Raw genomic sequence first — 19,546 nt, 5'->3', positions numbered from 1 at the left:
GGCAACATGCCTCTCCCGTCACGATAGATGGTCTGCGCAGTACCGGGTATATAACTGTCACTCTGTCACTAGCCGTTTGGGGCTCGACACCGCGGGAAGGAGGCCACGCTTACGGCCTTTGCTCTTTCAGGTTGGTCACTTGAATAATGCTTCTTGTATAAGAGGTAGCAACCGTGCGGTGCCATGCCCGCCAAAGCTTCGGGATTCATTGCAGCGAGTCTTGTGTTGTGCGTATGTATGTAGTACCGTGCGTGAACTTTCATTCATGCTAGCGGGTTATGTGGAGTCGAATCTGGTCCTACGGATACGTCGCAGGCCGACGCATTAACTCTTGCCCTTAATTAAATACGTGCTCTCGAGAAAAGTCGCGAAGCTTTACTTTCTAAACATGGTTCCGCCGAGATCGAAATTAAACGGTTGAAGCGCAAAGTAGAAACGCTTGGCAAAGCCGATGTTGCACGTCTTTCCGACGTGGCTGGTGCGGATGCTGACGCCCTTCGTGTCGTTTCTGACAAATTGAAAGCGGCTGACAACGAAATTAGAAGTTTAAGTACCGAGGTGAATTCCCTTGAAGAAACCAATGCTTCTCTTTCTGTGACCGCACTATGGTTCCGTTGATGTTCTACGTGATGTGACGAACCAGCTGTCCAAAATTACGAATAGGTGCGATGATGCGTCAAATAGGTTGCATTGCTCGAACTTTCGATTTTGGCCTAGATGATGCCCCCAATGTGACTCTGGCAGTCTCAGAAGATAATGTATCGTGAAGTTTTGTTCCCATCACCTCGACATTTCTGTAACAAGTTCACAATCAGAGCTATGTGCACAGGCTGGACAGATTTGTCAAGGATAAACGAAGGCCGGCCATTGCCAACTTTACCTTTTTCAAGGACAAAGAACAGATTTTGTGAAATGCACGTAAGCTTCAGGAGTCCACTTTTTTGCATACGCGAAGATTTCTTTACGAAAACGCGACAAGCGCGCCGCAAGCTTCTGGAATACGATAAGGCCCAAAAGAAACTGTTCAAGCTATCCGTGGATAAGCTTCACATTGATACTAATAACTACGTTTTTTGATAAGTTTAGCAACGTAGTTGTGCTGTCTACGAAATAGCGTGAGACTAACACGCGCACGCGTAAGAGGAGACATTTCGTGTCTCCATCGTTATCTGTGTGCTTTGATAACATTCGAAGTCTATTGCTTAAGGGGATGAGTTTTGTTCTTTAGATTATAGTGATGCCGACATATTAATATTCACGGAGACCTGGCTTTATCCTGACGTAACCAATGACCAACTCTTCCCAGATAGGGACAATAACATTACCGGTGTGACCGTGTTGGCAAAAGAGGAGACGGCGTGTTCTAATAGTGGTGAAAAACTCAGTCTTATAGTTTCCCCTTGACACTAACCCTAATATAGAAATAACTAGCGCTGCATGCGTCGCATCTCACGCTAAAATATCTTTAGGATCATGTGTTATCACCCACAGGGCGCGGATTGTTCTTTTTCTAGGGAAATACGCGATGGCATAGAGCGAGCTAAACAACTATGTTCAACTGACATAATATACCTTCTTGGCGATTTCAATTATCCGCTCATTTATTGGTCTGCTACATGTCGCGCCTCATCAATTTTACAGCGAAGCAATATATATTAACTTCTACCATCCGAGGAAACTTTCGTGTCGTTGGCATGGTAAGCAAAATACTGCCTATACGTTCACCCGCCATGGTTGCTCAGTGGCTATGGTGTTGGGCTGCTGAGCACGAGGTCGCGGGATCGAATCCCGGCCACGGCGGCCGCATTTCGATGGGGGCGAAATGCGAAAAACACCCGTGTGCTTAGATTTAGGTGCACGTTAAAGAACCCCAGGTGGTCCAAATTTCCGGAGTCCTCCACTACGGCGTGCCTCATAATCAGAAAGTGGTTTTGGCACGTAAAACCCCAAATATTAATTATTGCCTATACGTTAGCCGATCCCGAAGATAGTGGAATGCCAGGCCGACCCGCGACGGAGGTGAAGCAGGCATTAAGCACTCCCGATACGTGGGCCGATACTGAAGATAGGGCAATACAGGCCCGACGGGCGACGGAGGTGAAGCAGGCTTTAAGCATTCCCCATACGTGTGCCGATACCGAAGATAGTGAAATGCCGGGCCGACCCGCGGCGGAGGTGCAGTTCGCCATTAAGGGACCCACATACACAGCTTCGCTAGTAATCCTTCAGAGTGAAAGGGCAGTTAGTTTTTTTCTCGAGTTAACCAATTCACCCGTGGTGCTAACGTATTAGACCTGGTTTTAACAACTGCACTAGAGATAATGGTCCGATTTCTCGCATAGGATTTAGCGACCACAAGCTTCTTAATTTTCAAATTATTCTACATTTAACTGTTACAAGTTCAGCGACGAAAGCTATTCGGGATTATAACCGTGATAATTACGATAGATTCAACACTGAACAAGAAGCTTTCTATAACGAACCTTTTCTGCCATCGCTTGCCTCACGTACCGCGAATGAGAATTGTGTTATTTTTAAGCAAAAAGAAATTAGAATTAGTTGACAATTATGTGCCGGTAATCTCTATATCTATCGAACGATAAAACTAACTCTCACTTTACTAAACGACTTCAAACATTACGAAATAAAAAGAAACGTTTCTACAATACTGCGAAACTTAAGAACAGTTTATTGTAAAGCATTAGGCGCAGCTAACAAGAAATATTCGCAGGACTTTCCCTCACTTATTACAAACCATCCTAAAAAATTATACTACTAGTCTACTAATTGCATTGCAATAGACCATTCAAAACAATCTCCGCTTTCTGATTAATATTCTGCGGTTGCTTTCGATGCATACTTTCCGTCTGTTTTTACACAGCAAGGTTGTTCCAATGTGTCCTCTGTTCCTGAACAACCCTTCCCTTTCAAGCTCCAATCATCATCACTGCCGAAGGTATCGCGAACCTCATCACGAATCAGTTTTCTATTTCATATGGCATTGATCACATCAACTCTAAGATACTGTAGAATAATGCTAATATTTCCAGTCGCTTTCTGCGTCTCCTCTTTAACCACTCTTTACCATCAGGTAAGCTGCCTAAGGACTAGAAAATCGGTAAGGTAGTTCTCCTTTCTTAATGCGGTGTCAAGCACTCGCCCTGCAGTTATCCAATCATTTCACTACAATGCATATGCTGCATAATACTTGAACATAGTTTAGCTTCTCAAATCTATGGTCACCTTGAATCAAATAACCTTTTTTTTTCTCTAATCAGCATAGCTTCAGTAAAGACTACTCATGTGACACTCCATTATTTGAATTCACGACTGACCTTCGCTTTCACATGAACACTAACGATCAAGCCTATTGCTTCTTTCTTGATTTCGCTTAGGCGTTCGACACTGTACCTCATTGCCTGTTGATTTCCAAGTTGTCCGCCATTTGTATTGATTCATTAACACTCTTTTCGCTACGTAACTTGTCTTTGCGTCAGCAATTTACAGTGGTCGACAACATTTCGTCTAACCTTTGGGTCCATCACGCTCCTTGTCCCCAATGGTAGTGTGCTAGGTCCATTACTCTCTTTAATATACATCAACGAATTGCCCGCTAACCTTGCATCTTCAGTTAGGTCATTCACTGACGACTGCGTCATCCACTGCAATATTAAATGTTTCGATGATTATATTACTCTCCAAAATGACCCTAACCTATAGATGGTGCGTAGCATGGAAGATGTTCGTTAACGCCTCGAAATGCAAGTTAATCTCGTTTAGTCGAAAGCGCACTAACTCCGTGTTTCACTATGCGATTAATAATACCGTAGTTTCGACAGCCCCATCGTACAAATATCTCGGCGTTCATCTTTAATCGGACTTATCCTGGAGAACGCCTGTAGCAACTGTCTCATCCAAACCTTCTCAATCTCTCGGCTACCTGCGTAGCAACTTGCGCAATGCGCCTTCCAATGTACGAAATTAAGCATATCTCACTTATGTTCGCACACAACTAGACTACGCTTCATCTACATGGTCACCTTATCAAGATTACATATTCCGTATGTTCGAAGCCGTTCAGAATGGGGCAGCTAGATTCATCTCTGGCAACTCCGACTATCATTTTAGCATTATAGCCGAATAAAACAAGACTTTGCATTTCGATCATTAGGAGGTCGCCGCGTTATATTTTATGTACGTTTCACAGATACATTTATAGCAGCAACTTTCACTGTTTGCCGCTTCATGCTCCTGTGCGCGCATCTCGACGCATTCACAACGCACTGTTTCATGCGCATCCCAGGTCAAACGCAGGCATTTAACTCATCACCATTGCCCTGAGCTATGACACGTTGGAACAGGCTCCCGGATCTTATTGCATCTATCTCCAATCGTGAAACATTCCGTGATAACCTGAATTTGTTGCGCGTTAATATTGTATACCGATGCTGCACTTTCCTATTTTTGCCATGCAATTGTTGCCCCCTTACTCGATGCCCTTAAATGGGCCTGTGAGGTATGTCAATAAATAAATGCATAAGCATAACATCGATTCGAGAGGTGCCTTGGATGAGTAAGATTTTTTTTTGTACTTAACGTGTTTTTCTTTCGGCGCAGAGGTATCTTCCTTGCTCTATAGCTGGTAGTTAGCCCAGGCAGGCTCTCTGGTGCGGTCACGTGTTGGAATGACTGACGTTACTCATGCTATACCGCTGTCATCATTTTCGCTTCCGAGACTCTTCGTTCAGCGCCAGTAGGGTGTTCAACACGTCTCCGATTGTTGTCGGCTGCGACTGCACTCGACGACATTTCTGACCAACATTCCTGGGGAGTGTCGGTGCAAGGGTCCACGTCCAGTTGTCTGGTTGCATGAGCGGTGAACCATCGCCTGTACCGAATACGTCAGCACTCGGTAAGGACTAGGAGGCGACCATCGATACATAGCTCGATAGGTCTTCAGGTGGGCTCCTCTCCCAAAATCGTCGAAAGGGTGCGCGTGCAGGCTACGTGACTATATGCCGTGACGTCAACCTGATTTCCATTGGCCCATCACTCGCCCTGCGACTGCGCGTGTGGTGGACCACGGCTACCCGTGAAATTCACATTCCACTAGGAGGCGAATTTTGAAATTAATTCTCCATTGCCCGTTTTATGTTGCTTAATAGGTCGTAAACGTTTCCGTTGCATGTTATTGTACTCGCAATTTTAAACAAATAGGCAGTTACAAGAAAAACAAGAAAAGAAATGGGGTGCCGTGTTTTACTTCAAAGCGACATACATCTTCGTTCCCCAAGCTGGCCATCCATGCCAAGTATTGCAATACCGCAAGGACAGCATTTCATTGTTTTTTCTTTCTGTTTTCTAAGCATTATTGACTGACATATTCATGCGAACCAATTTTCTGCACTCCAGCAGTAGGGCACCAAAGCTAGAGAGCGTAATGCATATGTTATCCTTTGCGCACACTACCCAACCAGCCACATGTAGTTCGTGTTATGACAATCAATTACAAAATTAGTAGCACCTTCGCCACTGTTAGCGTTATGTAGATGATTTACCCCTTATGCTATGTCAGGCAAACGGCTTCCAGGGACCTTCTTACCCCTTTGGACGAGCAGGTACACCGCCTTTACATATGGGAACGATCACTATCACTTGCAATTGAGCAGCGCAATGTACGTTTCTTTTCTTTTTTTTTCGTCTGGAACAAAACAGTGAAACCAGATTACAGTGGTTTTCGCGGAGCCGAAGTGCGGAGCTGAACTCAATATCATCAAATCGTACATGTGTCAGTGCTGGACGTCATGGTAGCTGACTTAAGGTCGAGCGACACCCCAGAAGCGTTCTTCGCTTCAGGGCCGAAGGCGTGTGCTTGGTTACGATGACCGCGACGATAGCCGCGCCACTACGCATCCCACCAATTTCCCTATCCTGATATGATTACTTCGACACGATGCGATACTGAGCGTTGACGTCGACAGAAGAAAGCTGGAGCCAGATTAAGTCGCCATCAGTAAAACTACTCCTGATCTATCCTCTGACGAAGCCGAGACACCTACAAAACGAAATCAACAGCCTCGCAAACGATTCTCAGCTTTTATGTGTCGAAAAAAGTTGCTCGTTGTCTCTCTAGCGCTGTCTGCCTGCCCACTTGAGGTGCGATGAAAAAAAGCATAACTCTCCGGTTGATTTTACACCCACACTCGAACCAGCCGCCGGTTACAAAGGACCACGGCTTCAAGACTAGCGCATTTCAATGGTAGTACAGCAACTTTCGGGAATGTTCGGTTCGTTGACCTCGGCGATGGGGCGCGTTTGGACTGCCGCGTACTACGACCGTTCTCTTTTTTTGTCGCATAGCGTATATATTATGCCGAACAAGGTGTTCCAACTGCGACTTGCTGCCGTGATTTCGCGAACATTTGTTCAGGAGAACGGCGAAACGCAGGGCTGCATTTTCTCTGCGACAATTCTAGTGGTGAACATGGACTGATGAACTATCATCTCCTTCGCCTGTTGGGCACGACACTAGACGAATGTTTGTGCCGCAGTGGTTGTGCTTCTGGACACGATCAGGCACATCACGCTCTCCTTACTTTTCTATAAGAAACTAAGTTAGGTTCACGTTCGCAGCTTTTTGCTGTTCAAGTGACAATATCTCTGACACTACGTCTTTTAACATTTTTTTCATAACTTAACGTGCAGCGACCGGCCCTACTGTGAATGATGTGTGTGCGCTCTGTTCTCCGTTCCGTTCACCGCTCCGCGTCACCGTTCTTTCTTACCTCCCCTTCTTCCTACCTTCCATTTCTATGTTTCTTCCTCCTCCCTGCTGAAGAATAGTCAAGCGTCGTACCCCCTCCGGTGGCACTTGCCAGCCTTCCTCTCGCTTACTCTTTCCTGTCTCTCTCTCTCTCTCTCTCTCTCTCTCTCTCTCTCTATATATATATATATATACACGTTCAAAGCACATAATAATAAGTATAAATGCGCCTTCAAGCACCGCGGATGACTGCAACGTTTATTCGCAACCCACACGGACTAAAAGTGGCGCAGGAGGTGATCCATGATTGCCGACAAAGAGGTTGTCAGGATTAAATTAAACCTTTCCATCCACGTGCCACCACCGCGTTTACCTGGTCGGCGAAAACACGCATGGAAGGGCTTCAATAGGGTTTTAGATGAGGGGACGCAAGCGGCTTGCGTACGCAGGAACTTGGCGCCATGCAACTGCGCACTCGCATACGTCTGGGTCTGCGCATATACGCTGTACCGTTGCACCTGGTTGCGTACGCGAGCCGTTTGCGTCCCCTAACCTAAAATTTTAGTTCAGGGGACGCAAGGCGTTCGGGCCCCCAGTGCTTGGGTGCGTTTGCGTTTGGGGACGCAAGCAGAAACATGTTATATGCTAGCGGCCCCAGACGCAAGCCGCACTGAGGTCGCATGCGCTCGCAGCACCGCCCGCGTCTGATCGTTGCTGCGTTATCATTTTCTAAAAAAATATGAAATGAAGCCCATGAAGTAGGGTAAACTATTCCTATTAAAAGGAGTTAGTATATAAAAAAAACGTTGACTGCCGACACATAGGGAAAAGAATCGAGATTATCAACGCGCCTACGTTACGACTGAGGCCGAGCCGAAGCAATTCAGATAAGATTGGTAAACTGCAGTTAGGCGTCTCGTACAGCGTAATCCGTTTTGTTCTGTGTATTTAGGGCTTCGTGCAAATTTTTAGATACCGCCGTTGCGGCGACAGCGTGCCCGTGTGCTCTGCGACCAGCTTCTAGTTACCACGTCGGTCGTGAAAGGCACACGTCCTCGCCGATTCGGCCATGTTCTCCGTCTGTGTTGCGGGACGGGCGGCTTGTCTCGTAAGATCTCGTACACCGCGACAGTCACGTGGGTAACGGGACCTCTTGGGGCCAGCGATGTTTTCGGCCGCCCCAACAACCCAAGGACGAAAGTAGACGTATCCGTTTGCGCATGCGCAGTACTGTCTCTCCTAGTTGCGTACGCAAGCCGCTTGCGTGCCCTAAACTAAAGCTCTCTCCTAACTCATGAGGATATCGCCGACCGCGCGTTCGTGTCGTAGCACGCCGAGTTTAATCTCTTCGGCTGTGAAAAAAAAGGCGGCGATGGCGCTACGTCTTGCAAAGCAGCTGTATTTAGCAGACATGAGGGATCGCCTCCAAACCTGCGACGAAGAGGACCCCACGCCTAATAAAAGGCGAGGACGTTCTGGGCGCCGTGTGTCCACTATCTTACGGCGTCTGTGAAGGCATGCAGAGCTCACGCTGTCACTATTCGAGGGATGTTTGTAGGAACGTCGCACGTTCAAGCGAAGACTAGTCAGCCCCGCTGTCAGCAACATGATAGTTCACGCCCAGCTAAAATATAAATGACAACCTCGGTAATCCAGCAGGGCGCGCGTGCTTCTTGCACGGTGCACGGGCGTTTTCGCATTTCGCCACCGTCGAAATGCGGCCGCCGTAGGCGACATCGACAAAGCTAGCTTAATTGTTTCTTTTACTTAAACAAGGCGTAGTATGCACATTCCTTCACGCACCATGGATTAGAACTTTGGCAACTCGTCATAAATCCACTGCACTTTTTTAAAATGTGAAAAATACTTCAAGACACAGACCCGGGCGTGCACAACGCCGTATATGACCCGCACGTTAGTACAATCAACCGTTTTTTTTTTTTCAGAATGACTCGGGCCGTTTATTCTGAGCTGGTACTAGAAAACCGCACACAGTTGCCTAACGGGCGTACAAATAATCAACTGTTGTGGCAGCGTTCAGACAGTCTTATGACGTCGAAGTGCATCATGCGCGAACTCGTTAGCTTGTGTATTTTCCTGCCGCGTTGAATATCCGATTCGCATAAATTGGTCTCAACGCCGTTAAAGGGACACTAAAGGTTACTATTAATTCAACGTGGACTGTTGAAATACCATCACAGAAACCTCGAAACGCTTGTTTCGTGCCAAGGAGAGACTTATTTTAAGAGAAAATGCGTTCTGAAGCGTCCGCGTACCTCTAGCGCAGTTCAAATCGCCCGCCCTCCGATCGAGGAGTACTGACATCATGGTCTCACAGTGACGTTGCGCCATCGGTGAGTAGAACGGCGTCCGCAGACGGCGCTACGGCTTTTCTGCGCAAAACGCGAACGCGCGGCCAGAAACAGAGCCAAGACAGAGCCGACAGCAGAGCGAAAGCGGGAGTATGGTGGCTAGCGGAAGGAGAAACGAATTTCGTCCCACATTACGTCCCACGGCACACGGAGAGTCCGTTTTCGTTAAACTATAGGCTGCGGCGAGCTCGCAGCGTGGTCGGCGTGGTCTATGAGAAGCGACGAGCCTTTTCGCACTCGCAACAGGGCATAATAATGTGCGAATCGACGCAAAACTCGGCCTAGAAACGTGCTTCGCCACAGCCAGGGCTCAATACGACCCAAGCTGGCACGACCCAGATGTCGTTTCCCGCACCGCCACCAGGCGCCGCCACTATACCTCAAACTCCAGCGCAAGACGGCCATAAGCTGGTACTTCATTCTATGACGCTAACTTCGACGCTCGTCGCAATGGACCCTGACACCGACAGATTGGCTCGCGATGGTGGGCTCAACTTCAGCGATTTGAGCACCGACGAGCGCGACCTGCTGCTGAGGGCTCGCACTGCCGGCGTCGTTACGTACTACGACGGCGGCCTCGACACCGGCTCTCCGGAGCGGGAAAGCAACGAGGGCTTCCCACGACATCACATGGACGTGGAATTCTCGCTGCTTGTTCCAAATGAAAGTTTCGCGAGCCAGCTGAACCCTCACAGCACGACACGACAACGAAACTACTGAAGCTCCAAAGCGTGCGCGGCGCAGAGTCGAGCGCGCAGAGTCGAGCGAAAACGAAACCTTTCGAACACCCATATTACTGAAGGGCAACGTCAAAATGTTATTTTTTCTTAGAATCGAATAGACGTAGACAAGTAGAATTTTTTTCAGTCTTATAATCGAATGAAATGATATTTTTAATACGAGTAGTTGAGTATTAGTAACACAAATTATGAGGAGTCCTTTCGTCATCGGGCTAGTACCGGAATGTCGCTGGGGGGTCTCAAATCGTGTTATGCAGTTACCTCAATTTCTCGGTTACTAAAGCTCTGTTCGCGATTATATTGACGCCTTAGACGTTCTAGAACATTGCTCTACCACTTTAACTTGAGTTTCCGGTAACCTTTAGTGTCCCTTTAATGTGTAGCGGCAGCGGTCGGTTCGGAAGAACACCATTGTTGACGTCACGAGGCGCCCGACCAATCACAGGCGGAAATGAGGCGCGCGAGCTGCCACGAGTCTGCTGTTGCACTTTCTGTCAAAATAAAATCTGTTTACGCTTCCTTTCGCTCAATTTCGATGAAATATTCGACTTCGGAGGGTTTAAAACCATTATGTACATGTGTTCACTCATTTTTTCTGGAAAGCCCTTCAGCTTCCTTTTAACGCTGTGCGCGTTAAAATAAATTTCTGAATGAGCGTTTAAGGTATGAGGTATAATAACCGAAAGTTTTTAAGGACCATAACTGTTCGTGTTGTGTCAAACTCATAGTGTTTATGTCGAAAATCATAGGTTGTGTTAAGATTTAAATATTTTTGTTGAAAATGTGTATCATTTCTGACTAGTTTATGTATATTGTTTGATAATTTCTTTGGATATGTTTGTGGAATGTTCAGCAGGCTGTGTTTTAAAAATGAACTTTCTGTGCTGTCACGAAGTAATAGATTTTCAATAGCACGTACAGCTCTTTTTTGGAGTTTAGATAGGTTCCTTACGTTAGTTTCCATAGTCGTTCCCCATATTAGCAAGCAATAATAAAACTGTGCTGTCTTTTCCTATTACATAACTATACAATAAAAAAAGAAACCGAGTGATAGCTGAACGTACAATTCGAAGCCACACTTGGTCACAGGGGTTTAGTGGCAATGGCAAGCAACAAATTTATTTCTTTTCTTTTTTTCTGTATGATGAACATATAAATCACATTGCATTCCAGTGGCTTTACTTTGGATTATATTGAACTCCCTTGGAATTCTTATTGTTAGAGATGGATTGCGGATTCTACAGCTGAAGCCTCATGCACAATGGTGTGAAGGAGCGTGTTGTGCTTAACAAATTAAGTTTCCCAGAGCACTAGGTGCTGAAAATATGATCAAGCTGGTTTGTTTGGTTAGTGCAACTAAGAATGATCAAGTGAAGGAAACATTCAGAAGAAACAGAAGACGGGGGGAACCATCTGGTCTCTACAGCTGTTTTAGAGCGCAGCTCTTTGGCGTCCGTTCCTGGGTTTCGCGTCGTCGTCGGCCTCGTAACCAGCTCCGCCCCCCTTTCATCCCCCCAGCGCTAGCAGCGACCGACTGATACCGCTGGATGCCGCTGACGCCGCTAGAGAGTCAAGATAACGTGACTGCATAGAACACCGTCGCCGCCATGCAGAAAGAGAAGGAAAGGGTCCCCCCCCCCCCTGTATCGGCGTCAGCGGCATCAGTCAGTCGCTGCTATCTCTTCCCTCCTCCCTTTATCGTGTTGTCCGCTTGCTGCGCGCGCTTCTGCCCCCATCGTTTGCCGCTGGGTGTACACGCCGCCCCCCTCCCCCCTCTTCCTGCGAGTCTCCGGTTGTCAAAGCGCCGGCTCGAACTTAATTCCTTTCTTCGCTCCTCCTCCAATGCAACCCCTGTGCGGTGGCAATCAGAGAGCCAGATCGGTGGCGGCAGATCTGTATATGTGCACCGCCCGAGCCGAAATTGCCGCTGCCGTTCGCCCTGTGCGGTGGCAATCAGAGAGCCAGATCGGTGGCGGCGGATCTGTATATGTGCACCGCCCGAGCCGAAATTGCCGCTGCCGTTCGCCACTGCGAAATTATCTGCCAGTTCTTTCTGAGCCATGAGCGAGACGACCGATGGAAGTCCTCCGTCTGCTGCTGCTGCTGCTGTTGCTGCTGCTAAACGAGCTGCCAGAGCAGAGGCCCAGCGCCGTCGCCGTCAGAATCCAGAGGTGCGTGCCGCCGAAGCAGAAGCTTACCGTCGCCGCCGTCAAGATGATCCAGGAGTACGGGAAATATAAAAAAAAATTCTGTGATAGCGCATACATGTGTTGCTCGATTTCTTTGCCTCAATCTATCGAAAAGGTGAAACAGGTTATTTGCTGCGCTCAAATTTCGCATTAGGAAGTAACGTAATCGTCGGTAATTTTTTTTCTAATTAGCTAGCATAAGCATAGGGTCCCATCTGTTGATTCCACTCACGCATTCGTACATAGCCGTGCTTTTATATCCACAGTATTTTGAGCTGTGCACTGGCTTTGTTCCTTGTATAATGGTATTTTCTCGGCGATCATCTGGAGTGGGTCCACATTACTGCCGGAGTTGTGTTCACGCCATCCCTTGTGCCAATAGTAAACCGTAGGGGGCAGCGGGTTCACGCCAGAATTGGCCAGCAAGGCTAATCCTCCTTTCACGAGAAGCTTGCTTTCATTCCGCCTCATAGCTTCAGCTGGAGACATACCATCATCAAGATAATTTAGAAAGGCCTGCTTTGTCTCTGGCAATGCAGAAAGTCATGGTAATGCAGAAAAAGGCCATGAAATGTGTTTTATGAATATATAATATACAAGACAGGCAAAAAATAATAAAAGAGCCTGATTAAAATGCGCATCTAGCAAACTAATAAATAAAGCAATACATACGTCTTTAACGGAAAAGGCTTATGCAAATACAAATAATTTGTGCGATAATATGCCTAATTCTCAATTGAAACATGATTTTAAAACAGTACGCCGCACGCGCTAGTGACGATATGTGCGCATTGCTTGGTACATCCAAAGGTTTAACAATGACTTACAGCATTTTGTGCACCACTTTTGCAAACACGATGTCGAAACCCAATAAAGGGTGAACAATGTAGACAGGGCTTCTGGCAGCGTGCTCTCTTCAATTTGGATATCCTCCAGACAAACCGTAAAGGGCGTCGAATCCCATGCATCCATTCTGCATACCACAGTAGGCACTCTGTGCAGAGTGCTCCTGTCATGCGAATAAATAATTTGCAAATACTTAGTGACACAATTTGTTGGATGCACTAATTTTAAAAGAAATGGCAAAAAGTGAAGGTACCCTTGCAAGTAAATGAACTCACATGTTAAAATACGTGCAAGGTGAAACAAAAGCATAAGCTCATAATTTTGATAAACAGTGCAGCACTTTACGTATGGCAGCAACTAAGAAGTTTCTGACAAGGCTCAAAAACATCTGTTAAGCACAATGCGTAGGGGGGCTAGTTGGTGCTAATCCATAATTTGTTTTGCGCAAAACAACGGACACAAGAAAGACGACGCCTTGTCCTGTCGTCTATCTTGTGTCTGTTGTTTTGAGCTAAACAAAGTAACTATGAACATCTGTTAAATTATTACTGCATGGGCCTTGGCTCGAATAAATTATTTTGAGCATGCCAGGTTCAGGTGAAAAGGATGCGAATGTGTCCCAATGCCATATGTCCGACCAGTTTGCTGTGCACCGCATTTTTCTGTGTATAAGACATGGTGTTTATTTCCAAAATTTTGACAGTGCGTCTGGTGACGGACGCCAACTGCGACAGTTCACCATGTGGGCAGTGCGGCGACCACAGGAGAGGCCGCGGTTATAGCATCTGTGGTATAGCACCCTCCGTGATTGAAGGTGCCTATACACGATTTTTTCTGTTACATTGTAGCACCCATCTAAGCGCTAAAAAAGGGCACCGCTTGTTTATCATCGTGGTTATCATCACTCACAAACGCAAGAGGTCTGAGCGGTGGTCAGTGCTTCTGTTTTCCAGTCGACATTTACCTTTTCCATGTGTGTTATTGTGTATGGTGGTACGCATGTTCAGGCATGATGTGAGCGTTGTTTGCATGTTTCCCATGACCACGTCCTGCTGCAGAGGCAACGCCATCGATGTGCTTCAGCATGCTTACAGCGTTGTGTACAAGTTATTAAGATGCCAACCACAGTAACCCAGAGATGCTGCCAGCTGAAGTGGCAGATCCTTTTGACAGTGCGTGAGAGGATTCAGCGGTAGATCTGCCGTTAGTGTCCCTTAACTGCATAGCGGCCAGTGCACTACCGAGGAGCACCACCACTCATTCCCTTCATCCGCACCGCCTTACCATTTGAAAAGTCACTGTCGTTCATGCCGCCGTAGCCCCATCTTCTGTTATACAATCATCCTCTCAGGTCATCGCAACAGACTAACAATATAACTAATTGAAGCATTCCATGTGAACAGAATAAAAGACCAGGCATTAGTGACCCTTTCATCAAAGGAAATTGACTACCTTGGTCATATATGCTATAACCTAGCGTAACGTGTTCTTTTCTTTATTATTTAACCTGCCTCGTGATTTTGTTGTCTTTTCTGCTTTTGATTTTGCATTTGTCTTGTTCTGCATACTCAGTTCCCCATTTTTGTTATCACCCGGCTTTGTACATCTACATGTGTATCTTTTTCTTCCGTGCTGATCCATTTTGACATACATAAGGCTTCTCTTCAATCATTTTTTTTTGCGAGTACAGCACACGTCCTGTTATTTTCTGTCTCTACCATTGTGTTTAGCAGTGCTGTCCGGTTAAATTTGTGAAGCACAAGTATAAAGGATAAGGAACAATATATAAGAATAAAGGAGACCAGGATAAGAGGAACCTTTAGCTCACAGCTAACTCTGATTTCACTTTTTAAAGATAATTAAAACGCAAGAATAAGATAAAAGGCAAGAATGAGATCAATTTGAATGATGTGTGGTGCATGTGAGAGAAAGACGAGATTCTAGGAAACGAAATTCTCCTTTACGGCCTGCATTTTTACAATAACTCCTGAAAATAGGTAAGGTTAATAGAAGTTGAAGAGCAATATCTGCAAATCGGTAATTCTGCATCAGAAACACATACATTCCAGTTGTGTACACTGCATCTGTAAGACTCTATCAACTAGACAAATTTAATGTGAATTTATCGCCTATGTGAAATTATTGATATGCTTAGCATGTTAATTATTAATAGGCTTAGCATGTGCTACTGACTATTGAGTGCTACAATTGACAATGATGAATACAATATGTATACTTTGTCTGCTTTACGTGAAGTAGAAAGTGTAGTTAACAAAACTGTGATAACTAATTTTTTAGAGTTCTAGACTTGTATGGGAGTCTCATTTTCCAATTTTTGTTGATTAACAACCAAAAGATACGAATCTCTTAGTCACTAGATTTTCATTTTTTTCTTTTAAATGCAGCAAACCTTACTAACATTTTAGCAGTGGTTGCCAAGAAAAGCGTTTTCCCTTCCCATGTACTTAGACAGGACGTTCAGACTGAGTCTTCCTCTCAAGGCAAGTCACTGAGGCGCATGAACATTTTCTCTTTGAGGAGCCCTTGCTACTGTTTTAACCTGTCACTGGCTATACATAAAGAAGACTAGGAAACAGGCAATGTTTGAGGTAACTTAAATAACCTTCAGCTCCATGTAAGGCTGCTGATACTTGTCATAAAGTAGTGAATTGAGCCTGAGCCCAAGAGTCATAACCATGCTAAAGTGGCATGGTTTATCCCGCAGCTCACCACACCTGCTGCTTACAGTTCAGGTGCACTTACAGTTGTCAAAAATGCTTCCTTGCATTCCTTAACGAGACAGGGCAGCAAACAAATTTCAGCAGTCTATCATATCTGGAATGAAAAGTGCTGAATGTAAGTGGGTCAAACAGAGCAGCACAAAAGCCCTCACTGTCATTGTCAGCCAGCCAGGATAAGTAGCCATAACATTAGTTGGCCTGACAAATGATACATTGCACCTTAAAATGCATGTCTATCTAGGATTCATATGTCAATACTTCAAACTGATAATTAAAAAGAACCAATTTCAAGAATTCCCTTTTGTTATGTTGCAAATTTTGGCCTTTAAAATGTGCATACCTGCAGCACCTACTTGGAAATGTGTGTAAAAGATATTTAAACAGTGCGTGTGTGGGAGTAGTAACTTTCGGGACCGAGATGAAAATGAGTAGAGTAGTGCCAGAAGAAAACAGAACATTTTAAAATTATCTTTCTAACACAGGCATTTTCTCAATTAGTATAAAACGATGTGGACATGCTAATATTTTTATGTTAACAAGTTTACGTCATTACACAGCACATTATAAAGGGTTGTTTGTTAGAAGCACTGATGGAGCATTAGGATCAGGTAAGCAGGTTCTTCGCTATAACAGGACTCTCTGGAGTGCAAATGATCTCTGTATAGCCGGCAAATATTGCTCCTCCAGCAACGTAACGTGGTCCTCTACGCAAGCTATCATGTTTTATATCTATACTATTCCCTCAGCAATGACATGCGCCATACTTTTACATGCATTTCACTCATGCATTGAGTGCATTTTTCTCAGCATGCTCTTCATGAATAAAAAAATATATTAGTGATTTCGATTCATCATGCAGAAAAGCCTCTTTATCATTTCTTTTGTCCTCGGTCGCAGCGTGCAAGCAACTGTTAAAGTCCGCAAGAAATGCTTCAAGATGCCGTTTCTGGGCGTTTTCAATTTCTTCGCAACAGCACGCAGGAGTGGTCGCAGTGTGGTACTCAGGTCAACACCTGTTTGCAGCATGAACTCGTGAAGCTTATTGGAGGAAAAATAAAAGGCAGAATGGTCAGTCCTTACAGCAGTGCTTTGCTATAAAGCAAAGGAAATTAAAAGAAAAACATGCACTGTCACTCGTCTCGCAGCCTGCGTGTTTCCAAGTTCTCTGGCTGTACAAACAGTTTATTTTGCCTAAAGGCTAAACCCCATGAGTGCGATTTTGCGCGCGACAGCGACGAGCGACGGCTTCGAGCGACGGATCGGGCCGTCGCGTAAACAGATCGCTCGGTCTAGAATTCGTCGCTCGTCACCTGGAAGTGGTATGAGCGACTAGTACAAAGTGCGAAGCCGTAACTGGATGTACATAACTCAAGTACTTCCGATTGTCGCACGGAACGAAGAAACGATTGAATTTTTTTTTTTACGTGCAAGGATAAGAACCTACTGGGAGACCTTCAGAAATATTTTATGCTGCTTTTTACAGTAAAATACATTAACTTAAGGTAATAAAGCATGCGTCATGCTAGTTTAGGCGCCTATATTACTGCCCTCATACCGGCAACACTGGGGACACGTCGCTCAAAGTCATCGCTCGCATGGGGTACGACTTGTAGGCGACGAGCGAACGCGACCGCCATCTCCATCGCGTCGCTTGTCGCTGTCGCGCGCGAGATCGCTTCCGTGGGGTTTATACTTAAAGCAGTACAATTTATATTGCAAGCCTTGAGCTACAACTCGAGTGCACAAGACTAACCGCAATAGAAATAAATGTACGCTGCAAAAACTACTAGTAATGTTTTACCTGCTAGCTCATGAGCGGGTCAACTTAGTCATGCTGAAAATCGGGCGGTAAGCTACTTGAACCGCTTTCATGTCAAATATACTAAAATATAATAATGCCACAAAATATCCTAGCAGCTTTCAAAATTAGTGAACAGGCTATGCAAAGCATGCAATACATCATTGAGGCAGGCTGCAGCTTTAGTTTCTCTTTTGAAAGCCGCGTAAACTTGCATAGATTACGAGTCAGCTGCATGTACAAGGACTGCTAATGGTATTTGTGGTAGCTTCGCCGGGGCGGCCGGACGCGGCACCTACGGCATGAGGCCTAACGGCCGGGGCGCGAAACGCTGCAAAGAAGAGCAGGACTGCACGAGTCGGGGACCAGACAAAGAATCTGACTTTATTCCAGCGCTTAGCACGTGCTGGTGGGCGAGTTGGTTATGCTCGATTACAACGAAGTCGCCAAATAAAACAGCGGACGAAGGAAGGAGACAGGAGACAACCACGTAGGCGCACTAACAATTGAGCGTTTTATTTCTTGACACAGGAATAAATAGCTGCTGTCAAGGATCAAAATCAGTCAAGGATCAAAGGATCAGGCAGCTCAAGGAACCTAACGTTGTAAACCAGGGTCGAGCAGGCCCTTCTGAAACCAGGTGTACTACCATTCCATATGTTCACGGCATATCTCACAATCTGAAAAAAGTAGGCAAGCGAGCTGGTATTCGGGTTTTATTTTCCGCTCCGAAACGTCTTGGTTCGATGTGTGCCAAGGTGAACGCAGGACAACGGGAAAATGAACAGGTGTGCGCAAAAAAACATGGGCAGCAGAATGTTGGATGTGTAAAGAAAGTAGTTTATTCGGTTTCCTTGTCGTGTGGTTCATCATATGTAGGCAAAACGGGCAGATGTCTGAATGACAGATTGCATGAGCATCGATATAAGATGGAAAACCAGCTCTCCGGTCACATCAGTGCGCATTGCAAGGCTCACAAGTGCATTCCAGATTTTCATAGAACCTGTGTTTTGAACAGAGCTGATGATTAACTGACAAGAGAGATATTGGAAGCGCTTGACATCAAGAAGCGTGGTGTTTATTGTATCAGTGAAGCCTCTGTTTTCCTTTGGGCAAAGGAACTGGCGTATCTTGGGAGCTGCACTTAGAAGTTATTCTGTATTATGCTTTCCTTGTAGAATGCAGATGACGGCCCTGTTTCTTTTTGTTGTTTTGATCCTTGACAGCAGCGATTTATTCCTGTGTCAAGAAATAAAACGCTCAGGGGTTAGTGCGCCTACGTGGTTGTCTCGTGTCTCCTTCCTTCGTCCGTTGTTTTAATTGGCGCCTTCATTGTAATCATTCCAGCGGAAACGCACCAGGTATACTTACAGCGATGGGCGCTGAGTGGCGCCCTGACCTACCGATTCAAAACTGGAACTGGAAGCTGACACAGGATATCACATCACCCCTCCCTTGAGATAAAAATGCGCCACTCGCTCTCGTCGCAACAAAAGCACGAGTCAAGGGTTACAGAAGCACACAGAAGTTTAAGCATTACACAATGAAGATTTCCCAGCGTAAGTTTTGGACATGTTATCATTTATTAGTATACAATAATATGATTTTCTACTATTATCAGTTAAGGATATGTATCATCTACGCATTTTAATTGGCGTTGGCCAAATGGAAAAAAATAAACGCAGTGGAAATGCTGCTCACTACATACCATGTTATTTATCTTGAAATGAGTTGACTAGAGATCACATGTGAGCTCTGTAAGACAAGTGCTGGTGATGACACCTTTATACAGTGGAAAATTCGGGTACATGTACCTATCACACTTTTTTTTTCTAAGCAGACATCTCTGGCTTCGCAATTTTAAAGAAAGAAGCATACAACTGGAAGACACACGTTCATGAACACACTAAAAATGAACACACGTTCATGAACACAACTGCACTGCAGTTCTGAAGCTGCTCGTGTAGCTGTCTTGGGAGGACAACGATGAGGTGCACACTTGCACGTACACTTCATGCATGACAAGAGTAGATTGAGTACTAGAAACAGACAATGCAAATATCCTTGTGTCCCCTTGGACAACACTGATGGGTGGCT

At 45.5% G+C, this 19,546-nt stretch overlaps 1 long non-coding RNA gene across 1 annotated transcript; it reads right to left on the bottom strand.

Moving 5' to 3' along the window:
• Positions 1 to 12,919: 12,919 nt before the first annotated feature.
• LOC142582016 (uncharacterized) lies at positions 12,920 to 19,253 on the bottom strand. The gene is made up of 3 exons (XR_012828359.1): positions 19,158 to 19,253; positions 15,674 to 15,745; positions 12,920 to 13,073 (listed from the first exon to the last, which is right to left on the bottom strand). It is a non-coding gene; the product is annotated as an uncharacterized LOC142582016 (long non-coding RNA).
• Between the last annotated feature and the right edge of the window lie 293 nt (positions 19,254 to 19,546).

This window comes from Dermacentor variabilis, chromosome 5 (genome assembly GCF_050947875.1).
Source record: "Dermacentor variabilis isolate Ectoservices chromosome 5, ASM5094787v1, whole genome shotgun sequence".
NCBI lineage: Eukaryota > Metazoa > Arthropoda > Arachnida > Ixodida > Ixodidae > Dermacentor > Dermacentor variabilis.
The sequence above is the reverse complement of the archived record's forward strand: the minus strand, read 5'-3'. Positions and strand labels throughout refer to the sequence as shown.